The following is a 20,023-nucleotide window of genomic DNA, read 5'->3' on the forward strand; positions in this document are numbered from 1 at the left end:
CATAAAGTTAATTAAAAGTTAACATAAAGTTAATTAACGTAACCTTCTTAATTACTGTCCCAAATTACGTCTTTAACCATCTTAAGATGCCTGCCGCTACAGAAAAAGCATTTATGAAGACAGCGAGCAAATATCGCGCTTTTCCTGATTTTTGAGGATTTTTGGACACATTTCTTGAAACACCCTGTATACATAACATCTGAAACGGCTATAGACACGTCTACAAGCGGTGAACGAACTCTTCACAGGACAATTTTAAAGGTAAATGCAAACCTGCACGCGTATCACAAAGCTGACGTAGCGTCAGGATATACATCAATATGTTTTGTCTCTCGTGGTATTGGGACGTGGTTTTGGGACGTGAAACCCCAAAAATTATTATTTTGTGAAGACATCTCACGATAATACGGCGCGCTTTTTCAGCTAACACAACATTGTTCTATAGCTTGCGGTACATCGCGGACACAATTAATCGGACATACAAATAAAGCTTTTCTGCTTGATCAAGCTTAAGCTTTAACGTTCCTGTTGTATGTACCTTATGGAAGGATGCCTTGCAATTGGAAGGAAGCCGTTTTTTCTTTTTTTTTTTGGACTCGTGCATGCACATGGTGTCCAGATAAGCCTATAAATAGCGAGTGGCAAAACGCAGGCGTCGAAAGAAGCATATCTATATTTGTATGAATTTTTGCCGCTTGCTAGAAAATAATTAATCATTTAACAACCTGACTGCTGGAAAACGCACGGGGTCGTTTGTTTCCCGCATTAATTCCTGCGAGTAGAGGCGCTAAGCAATATTTGTCTTAGCCATTAACCTTGGGAAACGTCGGCTAGGTTTTTCTGCAAGGACTTTCGGAATTACGGACAAAAACACACGAAATAAAAAAAAAGGGAAACAAGGCATGATTATATATACATACCCTTACAGTAGCTGGAAATTGCATTCGTGATCATTCGCAACATATAAAACACTGCATATAGTCCAGTTAGAGAGGTCTTGCACTTTAACCTACATTTCATCATTTAGATGATTAGACCCGATAGTTTATCTTAAGGCAAACTCTCACGAGAGATGTGATGGTTTGCATTGTTGCACGCACTGAACGTTCTGCCAATAACTTCGACACCATGTTTTTTTCCACCTCGATAGAACTAAAACTAAATAACCTACACGCTTCAGTTCTGTTAACGGCCACGCGTGAATTCCTGCTTACCGTCAAGACCACCGTTGGGATAGAGATTATTATTTTGTCTTTCCTGATTGATGCGTGCTGAACACTCGCACTCTTTGTACCCTTGCGATGGCTTACAACATTTTTCTTGTGTTCACTGTTTCTGTTTCTTTTATTCAATGGTATAATCTTCAACAGTACGGCGAGATGGGCTAGTTGGTAAACATTCATGTTTAAAGCGAAATTAATCGCACGAAAAACGAGGACAGAAGAAATAAGCGCCGTCCTGTCGAATTCTTAGTCCTCGTTTTCTGTGCGCTTAAAAGCTTTTGCTTTAAACATGGATATATATAATCTTGCTGCTTTCATGCTTCATCTACTTGCCTTCATCAGTTCTTAATGAAGTTATGTGTCCTTTTAGTTAAAGCACTGCTTGAAAACGATGTTTAACTAAACCTTTTCTCTCTATCACAGTGCAATCTCACTACATTCTATTGCTTCTGGCTGTCTCCCTTTATCTATAAATGAACTCTTGCAAGAACTTTTGCGTACACTAGACTAAGGTTTTGTTATGCAAATATCCCCATTGTCATAGTTTCGAATTCACGTTAGCTTCAATCACGTGCCATTCTTCTACTGCACTGTGAAACTATCGCTCTTAAATGACCCCAAAAATTCCCGTGTGACGCAAATGTAAGGTCGTCGCCTTGCACGTCCTTGTCTCGGCGTACGTGCTCGAGGGCCGCGTATCCCTGGCACGCACTGCGTCTTCACTTGGCGAACTGCCGGCTGAACACGCCTATCTGCATGTAGAGCGCGAGTCTTCAGCGCGTGCAGGCTCGAGCGCCATAAAATGAAAATGTGCGAGCAGTACAGCAGCTACATCGGAGATTTTCTCGGCGTGTGACAGTCAGCCTTGAACCCGCGAGCACGTGAGGGGACTTGCGCTACATATTGTGCTACTGCGGTAGCGTGTTCGTTCTCTGCAGACCTTGTTCGTATTAAACGCGGGCGTCTAAGCTTTGTTCCTACGTCCTCTTCGCTGTGGTAGCTTTACTATGCCATTGCGATGCTAAGCTTGAGGTCGTAGGTTCGATTCCAGCCACGGCGGCCGAGTTCTGACGGAGTCGGAACGCGAAGGTGCTCGTGTTCCGACAGCTTTAGGTTGTGCGTCGAAATCCCGGGCTGTCCTAGGCACGTCCCACTACGACGTGCCTCAAAATTAATTAGTCGTCTTGACGTGTAAAATTACGGACCGCACACGTGGTGATGCACACGAGGTGAACTGCACACGCGGTGATGATCAGAATAACCGCAAGCCTTTGCCAAGTATTTGTCCGGCGAATTTAGCGGCGGCTTTTTCTTTTACCTTTCGCGGCCTTTTCGGGTCTAACGCGACGTACTGGGACACGCACTGCACTGCAAACTTTGTCAACTTGCTCTCAGTGCGCGTGCGAAACATGTGTGTCGAAACGTGTCATCTTCGCACATCCTTCGCAGTTCTCACTGATTTCGTATTTTTGCCGCACTGAAATAGCCGATAGCCCAACGTGTAACTCCTATAGAAGAGAGGCAACCATTGAGTGTGTGTTATGTATGGGTCCTCGCTACGACGTCTCTGTTCGGGAAACTTTAAAACCGCTTGACTTCGGACCATTTTCTGAATCAAAAGTATACTCGGATGGTGGGCCCACCTATCGCTGGTGGAAAGAGCTGTTCGTGCACTTGAAGGACCATTCGCAGGCCTCATCTACATCCTCGCACTCCCATTGTAGGGTACCAAACCAGATAGTTGTCTTCGTGCTCTTTCTCTCTCCATGAGGCTCGCCGTTTCTCCTGCTAGTGTGCATCAACGGCAATCGCAACGTGTCACTTAATAAGGCAGCAGGCTCCTCTACTTGTGCTTTCGAGGTTACGCCGAATAAAAAAAAAGTGTGATGCTTTATTGAAGCGTAAACGCCGACCGCACGGTGATTTACCGTTACAGCCCTTTCCAAAGTACCAAAATGCGACAAAAAACATATGTGACGAGTGAAATGATTATATAAAAGTACAGCAAAAGACATCCCTGACCTGTATACAGAAACAACGCACTAAACTCGGGGGTTTTACGCTTGTCGGCCTCCTCGCTCAGATCAAAGTGCAGAACGCAACTACACCTGAAATCGGCTAGTCAATTGTAAGGCAACACCCTGAATCTCCTCCAGGGTACTTGATTTGTCCGACGATTAATTTCATTGGGCTCTAACATATTTATACAGTGACCATGCAGTATGCTGACAAAATCTATGAATATCGTTACTGAAATTTCAGGAACTGACTCGCGCCTTTTGTGGCGGTGTTTAACTGGACCTATATTCATGTCAATATCAGCGATCAAACGAGCTGATCTTTCGATTGCACTTCGCCTATACAGGTCAAATGCCAGCACAAGAAAAATAACAGTCGCTATGCCAACTTTTCGATAAATGCAAGCGTACTAGACGTGAACGTTCCTATGGGGAATATTAAAAGTCTAAGCAACAAAGAAAAAAAGAAAAAAAAGCACCGTTTGACGATAACAGCTTCCCAATACGACTCAATGCCGGTGCAGCCTGCGCTAAGCTTGAATGATACGACGACAGCCTCTCTCGGCCTTCGGCACCGACCTGTGGAAATCCTGCACGCTTTACTCGCGGCCGCATTGTCCTCCATTTTGCTTTCAGTTGGTCCCTCTTCGGCGGAACATATACACCACTCCCAGGCTGCTTTTTCGAGCCGATGAGTTTTTAGTGGGCTTTGTACATCATATATTTTATACAAGTTTATTTCTGATCTACTTAGGCAGAGTGTGGTTACACGGATCGATATATCAATAAGCCAATGCTGTTTGCAACTGTGGCTTTAGAAAGCTCGCTAACAAAAGAACCAGCGCAATGCCACCAAGTCGGCACACGTAACGTGAGTATTCGGATCCGTGTGCTGCAGAACGTTCTGCAAACGAGCTTTCTCAGTTTGCAGGCGCTGACTCCTTCCACTGAGCGGTGCAGGAATACTACACATAAAAAGTAAACGAAACATTGTTTTGAGGTTTTGCCAAATTTGTATGACGTGCACGCTCGGGCCGTTCGGCATACGTCCCCCCGGGTGCACGCCGCAGCACGTCTAAGTCAAGGAACGATGTTTCGTTTAATTGCGATTGTTTAGTGCAAGCGAACACTAAGGACCGCCTTTTGTCAAGATGAAATCATTGTTATTAAAAATGCTCAAGCGTTTAGGCGAAGGCGTAAGACAACTCTGAAGAGCCGAGCTTATAACAACGGCCCGATGACATCATCCAGACGTTGTGTGCACAGCGCTATATGAGGAGTCGTGGGCACAGGAGATTGGACATCAAAAGGCGTCGCTTTTTGCTTGAAAAATGCCCCAAGCGTACAGTGTGAGAAATGTGATCGAAGAGGAAACGGCCGGGCACAGTATGACGGTGTGTGGCACGAATGACTGATTGCTGTCCCGCTGCGCTACCGGTTCTTGTGGAGAGTTCGTGCGGCGCGCTTCTTTCTGCCTGCAATAACGAAAACCTTTATGTCGTTCATCTATTTATTATATTTTTCGACACTGGGTAGGTCTTCCGCACGCCCTGAAAACTTCGTAATCTGGCGTTATATGAAGTGCAAGAAGATTTAGATAAAAATCCGTTTAATTCTTGCTTTTAATATATTTGTTTGCGAATAATGCAAGGGATGTACGTGGCATATATAACTTCCTTTTACACGCTTCAAATATTCGCAGGTTAATAAAAGAAAAAGGAGGGGGGGGGTGTAAGGAGGGGGAGTAGAGCGCAAGAAAACTCCACTTTTACTTCAATGTGGGAAGGAGTCGCGTGGGAAAAAGCACTGTGCGTCGAACGTAGACAAGTGTTGCGTGAACACTGTCCCGAGGCCAACAGCTAGCGCGAAAAGGCACAAGTATATAAATCAATGTCGTGTGAACGCTGAGACACTTTCCAGCAGACAACTTGTCTAGCAAGACAAACAAAACGAGCCCCAGAGGGAAAGTGTCCGCGAACATGACGTGGAAGGAAATCTGCACAGAGCCGGGAAGTTGAGGCGTGTGCCAGTGAACACTGAAGCTCTCCCTTCGTTTCGCTATCTTCTTGAAACCAGATAGGTACAACAATTTTATATTTTTTCGTTTCGCACGGTCCGCTCGCTCTCTCTGGCCGAGACGTCCTTCAAAGACCATCATGGCGTCGATGGCAGCGAGCCTTGTCTGGGTCGCGCGGAGTGTCGTGCAGCCGAGATACACAATAAACCATCGCCGAAGCATGCAGCCTCCAACAAAATCTGCCCCCTCTGGCCGCGAAGAAAGCGCACTGGCAGCAATCACGTGCACACTGCGTTTCAACTTTCAGGCGCCAGCGCTAAGAGAAGCGCAACCGGCGCCAGAATTATTTGCGCGATAATGCCCTTTAGCGGGCACCACGTACTCCGTTCAGAGCGGAGATGCAAACATTTATTTCCCGCGTGCCCTGTCTTTCAGTTACTGCATATGGCCTATTATACGGGAGGGAGAACATGCATTAAAGGGACACTAAAGGCAAATATTAAGTCGACGTTGATTGTTGAAATAGCGGTCCAGAAACTTCGTAGTGCTACTTTTATGCCAAGGAAGTGCTTATTTGAAATAAAATCACGTTTTAGTGGTCCGCATCGCGTTAGCGCGCTTCAAATCACCCGCCTGAAATTAGTCTTTCGCACGTCACTGCTGCCGTGCCCAACGTTGCCCGCCTTTACTGCGCGGCGGCGTGCACTGGCGGCGTGCACGATTCGGGCATCCGGCAACATCACATGCATGCGGCATTTCGTCGAACTTTCTGTCAGCGACTTTCACGAGCGCGCAAAACACACGCACCAGTACGCGATACCGAAACTACCACTGAGACGCGACCGCGTGAGCGAAGCAGGGCGCCGGGCGAAGCGCAGTTCGGCGAAAACGGTACCTTTGAACCACGCGCGCCGTTCCCCATGGCAATGCCAAAGAGGTTCTGTTTTCAATGAATCAAACAGAAACGAACAAACAGCATTTTATTACGTCTCTTGATGCACGGAAGGTGCTTTTTTTATTGCAGCTAGATTAATTGTAGTCGGACTCTCTTACGTCATCGGGATCATTTTGAAAATGTGCCGCTCCTGGCGCTCATCGTGTGATACATTTAGCTTAATTTCTCGGTAAGTAGGGCACTGCTGTTGATAATATTGCCGTTTTAGACGTTGTCATACATTAAGCTTTCACTATGACATAAATTGTCATTTGCCTTTAGTGTCCCTTTAACTCTAGCCTGGTTGGCCTCTCGATCAAGTAAGTGGGCAACGGTGAGTTTGTTGACGAGGCGCAACCTACGGTGTGGCAGAGAAGGAAATGTCGTATGGCAGTGCGAAACGCAGACGTGGACGCCAGAGCGACGCAGTAATACGTCTAGGAAAGCATCCGCAGATTTGTCGAAGAACGAGTCGCAAATGTGCCAGACTGGTTGCCTGATGTAGAATTAACGTTGAATATTAGATTTCTTTAGCAGTATACGGTCTGTAAGAAGGATATTGTTTTTAACGTTTCACTTTTTTTCGCGTGCTTTTCGTACTGTGCGTACTGCAAGCAAAGAAAGAAAGTACACGGCTCACTGATAGTCGTGGAGAGCAGATCACGAAGAGCAACTTGGAGGTCTATAGCCGGCATGTAATATGACTGAGACAAGTCAAGCTTCCAGTGGCTGTTACATGGTCTTACCTATCATGCACCGAGGAGGAATGAAATGTTTATTGTGGGAAACAACGAGAATGTGTTCTTTCTTCGCCAGAGGTAGGCGGCTCCCTGAGTCCACGATGATGATGATGAAAAAACATGTTATTATAAAAGAAAAAGAGAGTTTGGGGGCCGAAGCATGACCCCGGTACATGGTCGGCGTCCCTAGTCCGGGACACCGCATGACGAGGCCCCGTCTCGCGCCCGTCGCACCAGAGCCCGTTGCGACTCTAGTGAGGAGCAGTTGAGGAGGGCAGTCTCCCATGCCTCTCGTGAAGGGGTAGGGGAAGGGGGCAGGTCGGGATTTTTAGTACATGCCCACACCATGTGGAAGATATCACAGGTCTCCCCACAGTGTGGGCACTGCCCATCCGTGTTTGGATCGTAGTGCTTTAATAGTGCAGGGCAGAGTAGAGTACCTGTCTGCAGGCGCCTTAGAGTTCGCTCATCCGCCTTACTCAGCGCCTTTGCAGGAGCCGGGAAAAGGCGGTGAGTGTCGCGATAATATGAGAGAATTTCCTTGAACCGCAAAAGCGGTGTATTGGCCTCCGTGTCATAAGAGCCAGGGTGAGGAGCCCGGTGGGTAAGCGCTCGGGCGGCCGCGTCAGCGGCCTCATTACCTCGTAAGCCCTGATGGCCAGGAGCCCATGTAATGCGTTTCGGGGTCGGATCAATGGCAGCCCGTTTTAGAATTTGGCCGGCTAAGGGGGATATCTCCCCTGCCAAGTAGTGAGCACATGCTTTACGGGAGTCCGTGATGATGACTTTCGAATTGAGATCCGCGGCAGCAAGCGCTATCGCTACTTCCTCAGCTCGCTCTGAATCTTGTGCTCGGAAGGAGAGCCCATTGACGTGTTTTTCCTGGTGAATTACAGAGGCCGTGTAAAATCACTTGGGCGAAGGCCCTGCTATGTCCACGTAAAATACACCAGGTCGAGAGCCGTGTTGTCTTTCAAGCGTCCGAGCCCGCGCTTGTCGTCTGCTTTCGTGCGTGTGCGTATCCATGTTACTGGGGAGCGGAGAGACCGAGAGCATATGGCGCCACAGTTCTGGAATACCCTCCGCCTCCTCTGCAGGGCAAATGTGTTGGATCTGTAATCGGTTTAGCAGGCGGCGCCCGGGAGCCGTCTGCACGAGCCGCGTGTATTGATTCACAAGGTGGGCCTCCCGCAACTCCTGGTAGGAGTTGAGCACGCCTAAAGCTCTGAGTTTGGCGTTGGAGGTGGCCACAGGGAGATCCAGAGCTCGCTTAGTCGCCTTGCGGATGATGGCATCTATTCTGTCGTCTTCGTGCTTGTTAGTGCGAAGGTATGGGACGGCGTAGAGTATCCGGCTAGTCACGAAGGCATGGGCGAGCCGAAGCGCGTCCCTGCCCCGCAGACCGCCCCGCTTGTTGGAAACGCGGTGGATCATGCGCCCTACCTGTTCGCCTACTATCCGGAGTTTCGCAATTGTGGAGTCCGGTCTGAGTCTGTGGTGAATGAACAGGCCGAGAATCCGAAGCTCCTGCACCTCTCTGACGGGAACCCCAGACAGAGAGATGTGTATGGCTGATTTATCTGTTGGCTTCGCTCTAACATGCAGAAGCTCTGATTTGGTTGGAGCACATTGGAGTCCACAATCGTTGGCATACGCCTCGACTATGGATGCGGCCCGCTGAAGGCGTTCCTGCATTTCCCCAATGCTCCCTTCGGTGGTCCATATTGTAATGTCATCGGCATATACTGCGTGTTGAATGCCTTCCACCCGGGCCAATTTGTTTGGGAGGCGCATCATAGCAATGTTGAACAGGAGCGGTGATAACACAGCTCCCTGAGGGGTACCCCGTGTTCCCATAATGTACGGGCCATATTCCTCGTCCTCGATCCGAAGAAGGGCCTGACGTTTAGAGAGGAAATCTCTTATATATGCAAAGGTCCTAGCCCCGCAGTCGGTGGAACTCAAGTTGGCCAGGATGCTATCGTGTTTAACATTGTCGAAAGCCCCCTTCAAATCAAGGGCGAGGATGGCTTTGTCATTGTGTTGCATAGTTGTGGGTTGTATGACGGCCCTGTGCAGACGGAGAAGGACGTCCTGTGCAGACATGTGTGAGCACCCAAACATGGTGTCTGCAAAGAAGCCCTTGCTCTCCAGGTATGGAGAGAGGCGATCCCGTACCATCGTCTCCATGAGCTTGCCCGTGCACGAGGTCAGTGATGTGGGCCTCAGATTTTCCGTATTCACGGCCTTGCCTGCTTTGGGAGAGTCCACGAAGCCGTTGGATAATGCCGCGCTCCGTGCCTGGTCCGCCAGACTTTGCTGGCCCTATTAGGCTCTGTGCCATTAACATTGCCCTCACGTTCCTTCGGTGACTTTCAGTGGTCTTGAAGCAACACCGTGTGTTCGAGAGTGTCCGGTACATCACAAAATCGGCGTAGGTATGGGAATTTTGTGGGGTTAATTCGGCGCATAAGTCCGTGGACGTGCGTTCATTTGTAGTGCGCGGAGGGTGGCTGCTTCTTCCTTGCTTGACTTTAGATGTGGAAAGGGATACTGCCTTCTTTCCAGTCGCTAGTGTTGCAAAAGTGCAGCGTAAATGATTGGAATATACTCCCCCCTCGTCGCTTCCTGGACCCCTTGCGGCGGGAAATCCCGGCTGCTATGCTCTGCTTCTTTTCCTGCCAAGTGTTTGGAGCCAGGGGTCCATACTACGTAGGTGTCGGGTGTTTGTCTTATTTCCTTAAGAACATTGACTGCTGCGGTAAAGATTCTGCCTTTTTGTAAGTTTATGCATGTAAGTTTGCGAATCGCTCCAGATGATGGCTGTGTCTTGCATGTGACAATGCCGAGGACAATGGCGACTTCCTCCGCCATTTTCTGAATTCCTGACAGGTATGGTGGCAGAGACGAGCTCAGTCCCTTGGGTGTTGGTCTCGCTAATTGCATACGCTCTTCTAAGTGGGTACTTAGCCGCGTCTGTGTATCTCGTGTCGGTGTCCCAGTATTTTTTGCTCAACGATCTAATTCTTACTTGTCTGGAGGTATTGTCTTGCCCCGATTAACACAAAAAAAGCTAATTGTTTTGCGCGAATAAGACGGAGTGCATGTTTCGTCTCGTCGATAAACTGTCACTGATGTTTTTTGCCAGCGACAATCACTTGGGAATTAAATTATAAACAATCAGCTGACTATTGAATTGTTGATCCAGTTGTTTAGATCTTAATTAGAATGGTTTGGAAAATTGTAACATGCATACAAATGGAGTGTTTTCGGTAAGGTGCACATCCCACTGTAAAAGAACTTAATCTACTTCTTAAAGTCAGAACAAATTATGAGAAATTTACCATTGAATTTTCAGGCATTTCACTTAGGAATTCATTACCATCAGATATCAAGTCATCTTCATTATCATTCAAGCGTAGAACTAAGGAGCATTTCATTAGCATTTTGTCACACGCATAGAATTCATTACGTTTTTTTACAGCACAGTTTCAGTGTACTAGTGCGAATTTTTTAAGTGTTAGAATTTTGCCTCTATTTGATGCTTGTTCACGTTGCCGGTTGCACGTGACATTTATCCTAGTTTGAATTTATGGGAATTTGTAATTTCTTCCATTTGACTTTTTAAATATCTCATTTTATTATTTGTTATTATAATAATGATTCTTTTATTTATGATTAGCCTACCCCTCTATTACGGACGCACTAGAAATTATATAAAATATATGACTCACTGTTTGCCGAGATTCTTGTAACCCCCATTTAGTTCTTGTTAGGAGGTCCCCCCCGACAGTATTTACTTTGGGACCTCCGAATGTCCAGTTATATGTCTGTCTTGTATTTTTTTACTTCGTCAAATAAATAATCATCCTAAAAAAGGCCAAAACCAGAGATCTTCAATTACCACCTGGAGTCTTCTGTCCATACCTCGTTCTTGCGCCATTATATAAGCATTAAGCGTCGTCATCATCAAATTAGTTCCGTCTTGTGTTAACGGATTCCAATTGATACCTCCAGATTTCACAACTTATTCACACCACCTAATTCTCGGCCATTCTCGCGAGCATTTCACTTATTTCGGTATACATATTGTGGCAGCGTATAATAGACCACCTATTACTAGTCCTACGCATCACATGGGCTGCCAAGCTCCACTTTGTGCTCTCAAAGGCCAACAACGATGCTATTTCACTTCAGATAAGTTTTTTTTTTCAAAATAATACGACGCTGAAGCGTCCCTGACAAAGCTGCAGAGCTGCTGCTTGTACAGTTCCCAAGCAGGATACGCGTGCTCCTGGTGACTGTAGCTATTGTGTGTTTGCCAACACGTCACCTCCGAGGTTTTTCAGCACACTCCGGGTGCATCTCAGATGTTATTTTGAGGAGTCCGAGAGCTACAACAAGATCTCCTCAGATGTCGAAATCAACTATAGTGGCCTAGATTTAGGCGATATTGTCGCCGTGCTACGAGCGCGACTGAATCGTTAGTCGCGTATTTTTCGCTTCACGTATTTACCTGCTTGCGAATGGAACTCGTTGTTTTGTACACGTATATTCTTACTTTAAAATTCGGCTCTAACATTTTACGGTCGTTGCACTTCTGTAGATAGAAGCTACCATGATTTTCTACTTATACGGTAGTACGCACAGAGTCTGACCCCAGTTGACCCTCAGAAACATCGGATATTTTCTAAGGCGTGAGAAACTTTATAGCAAAAAAAGAAAAAAAGCACTCGCTGATGCGTAAAACTATACTGCGCCCAACCGGAAGTTCGCGGCACCGCGTCGCAAGACAAAGCACGCGACGGCGCTGCCATAGTCGAGGGCGCATGCAAGGTGCAACTTTTCACGTCATTCAGGCGTTTGCGGCAGGCGCCCATTATTTCTTTACACCTGATCTCTCTCCGTCACGTGGTGCGGTTGTTTTTCTTGGGCGTCCAGGTCGTGCTGTCGGGTCGAGAGAAAAAAAGCAGGCCATTTTTCTCGGAGTGTGGCTCGCCGGGATACCGGAGAAAGTCTGTGGTAGAATGGTGGGCCATTAATTAGGGAAAACGACGCGCGACCACGTATCTCTTGAAACCATCGGTGCGGCTATGCCGGCGGCACCTGGGGACTCGAGAAGGAGGGGGCAGGAGAGGGCAGGCATCGCCGATTGGCCTTCACACAACAGGACGTGCGCGAAGCGAATAAACGCCCGGCGCGAGTAGCTAGCGCACTCGATCGCCAGCCACAAGCAGGCGCGACGCGATGGCTAATGTGTGACTGCGACAGAAAATGGCGTCAATCAGTTGTGTAGTGCTTCAGCTCTTTGCTGACATGCGTGAACAGCAGAGATAGCCCAAGGAGCGTTCGCACCTGCAGGCAAAAAAAAAAGGGACCATCTCGGAGAAAATACCTCTGCCCGTATAGCTACATTGAATGTGAACGAGTTATGCGTTGGCGAGCACTTGGAATGCTTGTCACGAGTCCGTCTTCGCCTAGCAGGTGTCAAGGCCTACTGCTTGCTCAGCTCGAATGCGCAGGGCCAGCCGCGCCGTGTCTGCCTCAGCGCAGAACTCACATACGCGTACCATTTTCGCGCTGCTCTGTTTTACGATTTGCCTTCGTGTATCTTGTGAATTTTATCTGCGAGCGATAATGTTGTGCCCGAGCGGAAATTGTGGCGTCCTCTGTCGGATAGCGGCAATTTTCGGCAAAAGGCTGGGCGTCAAGATGTGTCGAACTAGGGCGTCGGAAGTTGTCGTTCTACGTAGTTTTTAAGAGTGTACATGAAATTCTGAATTGAGGCTCTTCTTTCTTTGGGAAACACATAGCTTCTCCGGAACCATGATAATAGGCTGAATATGCAGGATGGTGCCCCCAGTAATTTATTCAATATCTTGTAGTCCTTGATTTCCAAATTCTCAGTGGCGTAGACCAGGAGTCACCGACACGTAGCTTTCATAAGCCACAAGGATTAACCCAGCACGATGAAACATGCATTCAGCGGCTCAGACTCGACGTTACCTGTACAAATTACTTTAGGTACAAGATTGAACAATCTGACTCTCCTATGTGAACCACATGTAACGCTCAGGAAGACTTAAAACACATCCTGTGTGATTGTCCCCGTTATGACGCGAGAGACAGATTAGGATGGCCGCACTGCGTTTGCAACGAGGGTTGTGCTTGGAGCTGCGGCACCTTCTCAGCCCGTGGCAAAGCAGCGCCTGTGCGATGCGCAATACAAATGAGTTGATAGTGTTTTTGAGGACTACGCACCTTAACGAAACTTTATGAATAACTTTTTTGTGTATGTGTTATTTGTGTGTATATGTGATCCCTGTAATATATTATAGTCAACACCCAACACCTATAGTATACAGCAAGTCAGGCGATGAACAAGGTTAACATCTTCGCGGTATTCATTAAAAATTGCTATCTCTGTCTGTCTGTCTGTCTGTCTGTCTGTCTGTCTGTCTGTCTGTCTGTCTGTCTGTCTGTCTGTCTGTCTGTCTGTCTGTCTGTCTGTCTGTCTGTCTGTCTGTCTGTCTGTCTGTCTGTCTGTCTGTCTGTCTGTCTGTCTGTCTGTCTGTCTGTCTGTCTGTCTGTCTGTCTGTCACGGAGGTCATGTGAACCATGAAAGCGTTGACAAGGGCAAGCCATTCGTTGTCTGATTAATTTCACACGTGTGCGCTTACGTTCTGGCCACGATTCGGCAGGCACGTGCACACTTTCTGGAAAGTTGTCGCCAGTAGCATTCTTAAAGGGACACTAAAGAGAAACAGTGAATCAGTTTAGATTGATAAATTCTACTTTGAGAACTACAATGTCGTTAATTTCACCATCATAGGTGTATTAATAAAGGAGAAAACGAAGTTCAATGTTTCATTTTTAAATTTCGCGCCAAGATCTCAACGCGTGATGTCACGGATTTCAAAGTGTATTTATCGTATTTTGGCGCCATTGGCTCAAAAAAATTTCCTCAAACTTGGTATGTTAACTCTATGGCCCTCTCAGAGGACAGTGTGTGTCATTTTTACCGTTAAGGAACTACGTAGGCCCTAGTAGGCGCCGTCAAAATGTGACGTCACGGCAAATGGTGCGGAAACTTCAAGGTGGCGTCGCCACCCACATTTTCTTTTTGCGTGATTTCTCGCTTACTAAGCGTCTTCTCGCAGCAAGCGTGATGTTTTTGGCATCGTGAAAGAGTAGTTTACTAATACGAGAAAAATCGTTGTGCTCTTTGGTGTCCCTTTAAAGTCACGCTATTTCGCTCTTAAAAATGTCGTTCCCATAATAAGTCACAAGACAGTGAAAACAGCCATGGATGCTTCATTTCTGGGGTATAAAATTGAAATAAATTACTCAAAACTTGACACAATTCCTGTTTTGATAATTTTGAGCATATAACAGTATGACTCGTATGCGTTGTGACATGTCACTATGACTTCATGTTCCACTTGTAAGCATGCAAAGCCTGTGCTTCCGCCAACCCAGAGTCTAAGATTTGTTTCTACATTCCTTTAAGAATACGTGGAATACGGAAATAGAGCGAAGAAAAGCGTATTGATAAATAATACAGAAATGTCGGCATTCATTGTAGAAAAAATTAGGTGTGTGCCCGCCTCTCCCCGCCTAGCATTTTCTACGATGAAACCGTCACTCAATTTCTTGCTGCTCTAAGAAAGGTTGGCCTTAGGCGCGTTTCTCTGGCTGGCTACTGTGCCTTAGAAGGAGACACAACATGGTCGTTAACAGAGCGAACAAAAAAATTGGAGTAAGTCATGAACGATCTGAAAAATAGAGACGTGATTGATATAGTGGATGTGCAAGCCTGCCTGATCACATTACTGCAGTTGCTGGGTGATACGTATGATATATACGGTGGTCACGTAGGCACACAATAGAGCACATAGTGTTCCCAATACACGCATATACACAATAAATAAATTCACAATGTTTCATTAGCGCCTGTGTACTTCTGAAACACCTGAGGCGATTTCTTATCGCGCATACGTAGTGCTCTGCCATGGGCCAACAATATGGTGCTGAGCCCGACGTGGTGTGTTCGATCCCGGCTGTGGTGACGATGTGGCTAAAATACAAAACCTCTCGTGGGCTTGACTTGCGTGCGGGCTAAAGGAAGCGAAGGTTAAAAAAAAACTCGCTTATTAAACGCTCACCCTGCGAGTTTCTTATTATTATTATTATTATTATTATTATTATTATTATTATTATTATTATTATTATTATTATTATTATTATTATTATTATTGTTATTATTATTATTATTATTAAAGACAGCGTCACAGGTCACTCAGAACATGCTGCAAATATTTATGAGCATCACACACGCTGTCTCGCAAGGTTCATTGTACGATGTATACGCACTGCGCTGGGCTCTCATCGCGAACGGGAAACAGGAAAACAATGGATATTTATTTTTATTAGCGATGACTTTCGCACCTGTACCCTGTCTTTAGCAGCGCCTGTTTGCCTGAATGCGGCGACGTGCAAACAGCAGTTCCTTTTGTCTCCTATATATGTGTACATAGGCAAGACGCCCGCCTTTGCTGCTTCACCTAGCTGGCCAGCTTTATTTAGATTGTAACATTGACCCTTATGCGGCCAGATGCTATAGCTCAAAGATGTTTTCTCTTGCGAAACGTCGCCTTTCTCCACTGGCGAACGTCCAAACAGGGTCGAGCCTTTCCCATTGAGACTAGCCACCCCTTCTTCTGACTCGTGAGTCTTGGCCTGGGTATGTTACTCGAAACATTTGTGCACTGACAAAATTGAGCGTGCAGTAACCTTAATTCCCTCTCCACGATGCTACCCTGGATCTGTCAGTCACTACCCAAAGTTTGTATCTGACATACGGGCGTCCACGCAAACTTTCAAGGTTCTTCGAATGACCTCAGGGGTTACAGCGCCTGGCCTGACGAGTTTTTTTTTTTTTTTTTTTAGGACATATCGTATTCCAAGCAGAGTAAGCTCACGAGCATGCACATGTTTTGGCGCACTAAAGAAGATTGGTTCGTTTTTCTCGGAACCCAACAAGTTTAGGTGCTTGTTGAGGAGGGGCATTGTAAAAAGAGCGATGAGTACTCTTCGAAAGATGTTGGAACGTGCTACCCCACTTTTCCTTTGCCTCCTAACTTCTCCGAAATCTTCGAGGTCAGTAATGTGGTATGATGCTGAATGCTTGCGGTGTTTGAGGAGCGCGCGAGATATACGCGAACTGCTCACAGTTATGAATCATGCGCGTTTCTGAGAAAGCGTGTCACCCGTGAGCCTGTACGAGATAGTTCTTCAGCCCAACGTCCTTGTTAATCAGTGCGGTATAATCGATGGCTATCTCGACAATTCATCAATGCATTAATAGGCTGAACGTGTCAAGTCAGTGTTTTAGACCACTGCAATCGCAAAATGAAACCTAGATGGTAAATGCTGTGCGTGGCGTGCCTTAAGATTTCTGTAAACAACACTCATTGTGCCAAGGAGCAAACCGGTTCCCGCTGCTGCTCTTGGACAGGCAGTAGACAAGCTGCTTCCTCGAACATTGCCTGGCCGCGTATCGTCAGGGGCCGTATGAATAATGCACTAGAGACAATTATTTCTTCCAACACCCATGGGAAAACATTTGTTTTGACGGATGCGCGGGTGTCCCAGCAGTCACGCGAGGCACGTGTCATACCGCATCGGTCCCCTTCTCGACAGGCTTGTCATCCTTCGTTGGTTGCGTTAGCAAATGTGATGAACGCGAAATTGCACCTGGGAACGGTTTGCTTCTGCAGGGGCGCAGACTATCACGAACCAGCCACGGTGGTTGTCTGCGGCATGCAACTGAGAGCGGCGAGATTGCAGGTTGAATTCTCGGCGCCGCATTTCGGTGTGCAGGAAACTAAAAGAAAAAAAGTTTTTAGGCGTAGGCGCATCCTAGGGAATATCAGTGCATCAATATTACCCTGGAGCCCTTCGACCGTTTGGGATACAACCGGTCAACTACGCCGAAATTTTAGGATAACTTCTTCTTGGGCAAGTTGGTGTTTGCTAAACATATTGTAGCGCCTGTTTTTCTTTCCTCTCCTTCTTTTGTTTCCTTCCTTTACGAGCTTTGCCCTACTACAATATGTTTACCACGAAATTTCACTTTGCATAAATTGGTTATACGTATGTTACTGACGCAGTCTTGGCAAATGTGTAGCGCAGATTACTGCCTAATGTTTTTGAAAGCAGGCCTTAAACAAAACCTCTAATCAGATGATGCATGCACCTGGTGGTTAGTGGACGTGCCGTCACTCCTAACAAGTCATCGAGAGTCATCAGTGTTCCGTCGGTGGTCGCGGCCACCTCGCAGTCGGAGGTCACGTCGACAAGCCACGCGTTCCGGGTCAGGCGTCACTGGGTCGTGTGTCTGGGTCATCCGACAGCTGGGATGGTTGTTTTTTACATATTCAGCACGGGACACGTCTATTTGTACGAGCTTTTTGTGAAGTATCCACTCTTACTGTAAGCTTTTTGCGGAGGACGCTCAACATATACGCTACTTGTAACTACGCTTCTTGCGCGGACTTGAGGCATAGTTGCAGTTGACCTAAAACCACATTGATCTTTCTATAAAGACTACGCAGTGCTAGTGCATTCAAGATCCCGGTCTATGGAGTTATCCTTTCATAAGGCTTTTGCTGCGCTATCTATGGGGCCTATACAGTGGACGAAAAAAAAACAACTTATTTTCGTCAAGCACCATCTGGAACTTTTTCTCAAGAAGTACATTTGAATTGTACTGAAATGTATGAAAGCGTCAAAGGAATACACTGTCACTACCCCTTCGGAGCTACAAAGGACCTGTTTTCTAGAAAGAAAGTTTCGCAGTTAAAAAGTGGTCCTGGTCCGGGAATCGAGCCTACCACTCCTGATGAGTTCACTTATGAGTCGGTCTGACCAGGATGCATAGATAGGCAGGAGTGACAACTCCAAGCGCGCAAACGTGGAATGCAAGAAATTGTTTGTGGAAATATGCGTGGTTGAGGAGGCTTCATAAAAGAGAAGGCTACCAGGCAGATGACTACTCTTCTACATTAAGATTCATATTCATTGAACAGGTCGTGGCATAGCTTGTCGTAGAGTTAACGATCAGTATATACTTCGTTCACTTTGATATTGCACCTTATTTTAGTTCAAGAGAGCAGACTTTCTCGTATGGCGCACACGAGCACGCGGACGGAGTGTTATTATTTGGTTAATTAAATACCTCAAAGCTAGATGCATCACACAGGGGAGTGCTTTAACGAATACCAACAATTACAGAGGAGTAATAAGCGACATACCATTAATGTAGCTCAGCATGCAATGTCAGCTAAAACATCAATGAGGCAGGTGAGCACACAAAAAAAGTAACACTAAACCGTTAAAATAGCATGCAGCATAAGCGGCCATGTTATATATTATGAGCTGAAGATTTACTAAAATGGTCAGGACTTGTTATGTAACCGATGCGTGTAGGAAGGTGATTCCTGCCTTGGGATGTGCGTGGTAGGCACGACCGGCGAAAATCGCCACGTTTGCATCACGGAGCACCAACCTTGTGATGACTACCTAGCCTGGGTGATATGCAAAGAGCAGCTAAAATAAGTTCATAACGAAAGAAATGATGGTGATGGTGATGGTGAAACAGGTGACCCGCCACGGTGGTCTATTGGTTATGGTGCTGACCCGAAGGTCGTGGGATGGAATTCCCGGCCGCGGAGGTCGCGTTTTGATGGAGGCGAAATACTAACCGCACTGGTGTCTCATATGTATGAGACACCAGTGCGGCCGCTTACTATATCTTTACCTTCCAAATGTCAAAAAATAATTTCGGGTGATTATCATAAAAGGAGCCAAAAGAAGGCTGAATATCCGACGTACGGCGTCTACAACGGCAGCCATTCTAGTACGCGAGCGGCAGAGTATATACATGGTGGCTGGGTGCTCAAGTGCCAAAGTGGTTCGCGCTTAAACTTGCACATACGTGATGAGCCAAGTTTACTGTGCCTTTCTCGCGGCTTTATTTCTCGAGATTAGAATCTGAGAATGGACGTGAATTATGGGGAGGGGGGCATGCAAGGTATGGTGCGTGGCGTAATGCGAATACAAAATATACGAGCGGGAATGTACGCCCTTCTAAGCTGTGTTTCTGGGAACATAATCGTGCTTCGTTGTGCCGAGTTGAATAAATGAACTGCAGTAGAATGGCACTTTATTTGTATTACACCACCCGTATTGAAATATATAAAGGGAGGAGTTTGACCTGAAATGCGGGGCCGCGCTTTCTCTTTCTAGGCGCAGGGCAAGGAAGTAAGTGAATGGGGAACGGAAATGAGATTTGCAAGGACAAACAAGTAACTTATTCCTGCTGTCGTAAGCTTCCGTTCGACGGCCATATGCTATTAGGGCGCGCTTCAAAAAGAAAAAGAAAGAAAGAAAAGAAAGAGAGCGAGAGCCTTTCTGTCCAAACGCACTCAGCCGGGGACAGACAGCCAGATGAGCGTCTATGATGGCTGCTCACGCGAGCGGTTGCGGGTAAGTGCTGGCAAGAGTAACGAGCAGCGAGACAAGAGCGGACACTCGCGGTGGCTCTCGATCGCCGATCCAAAGAGGCGGCCTGCAGCCACGGCTCATCACACATGTTCGTGGAAGCCGAGAAAGAGGTCCGCGTGGTTTTCTTCTCCGCACTGGGTAAACACCGAGCTCTCGCGGTCGGGACCACCGGCGTTTTAGCAACAACCATGCTGTGGGTCAATAAGCAAGAAGCGCCGGTGTTCGCAGCGGGACTACAGAGAAAGCGGAGCCGCGCGCAGCTTCAGAAGGCCTTATGGTCATCAGTGACGCTCCCTGGTTCGGGCGTGTCACGCAGGCATGGAGCGGCTCTCCAAAGCCAACGTACCCTGACGCCTTTGAAGTGTTTGGGCAGTTTAACCGACAAGAGCAATCTGTTTATACTGAGCAGGGCGTGGGTTTTTTCTTCGTATAAAAACAGTGCGTGGAGGGGCATGCCTGAAACGTTTCCTGAGCTGTTTCTCGTAATCCTTGCTTTGATCGCCCCCGATCATGTACTCGTCAAG

The 20,023-nt window shown here is 46.9% G+C and overlaps 1 protein-coding gene across 2 annotated transcripts in view; it reads left to right on the forward strand.

Moving 5' to 3' along the window:
• LOC119379341 (sushi, von Willebrand factor type A, EGF and pentraxin domain-containing protein 1) overlaps nucleotides 1-20,023 on the forward strand; it is a 166,821-nt gene that overhangs the window by 27,346 nt on the left and 119,452 nt on the right. The window lies entirely within an intron of this gene.

The sequence above is a fragment of the Rhipicephalus sanguineus genome, chromosome 1, assembly GCF_013339695.2.
Source record: "Rhipicephalus sanguineus isolate Rsan-2018 chromosome 1, BIME_Rsan_1.4, whole genome shotgun sequence".
Taxonomy (NCBI): Eukaryota; Metazoa; Arthropoda; class Arachnida; order Ixodida; family Ixodidae; genus Rhipicephalus; species Rhipicephalus sanguineus.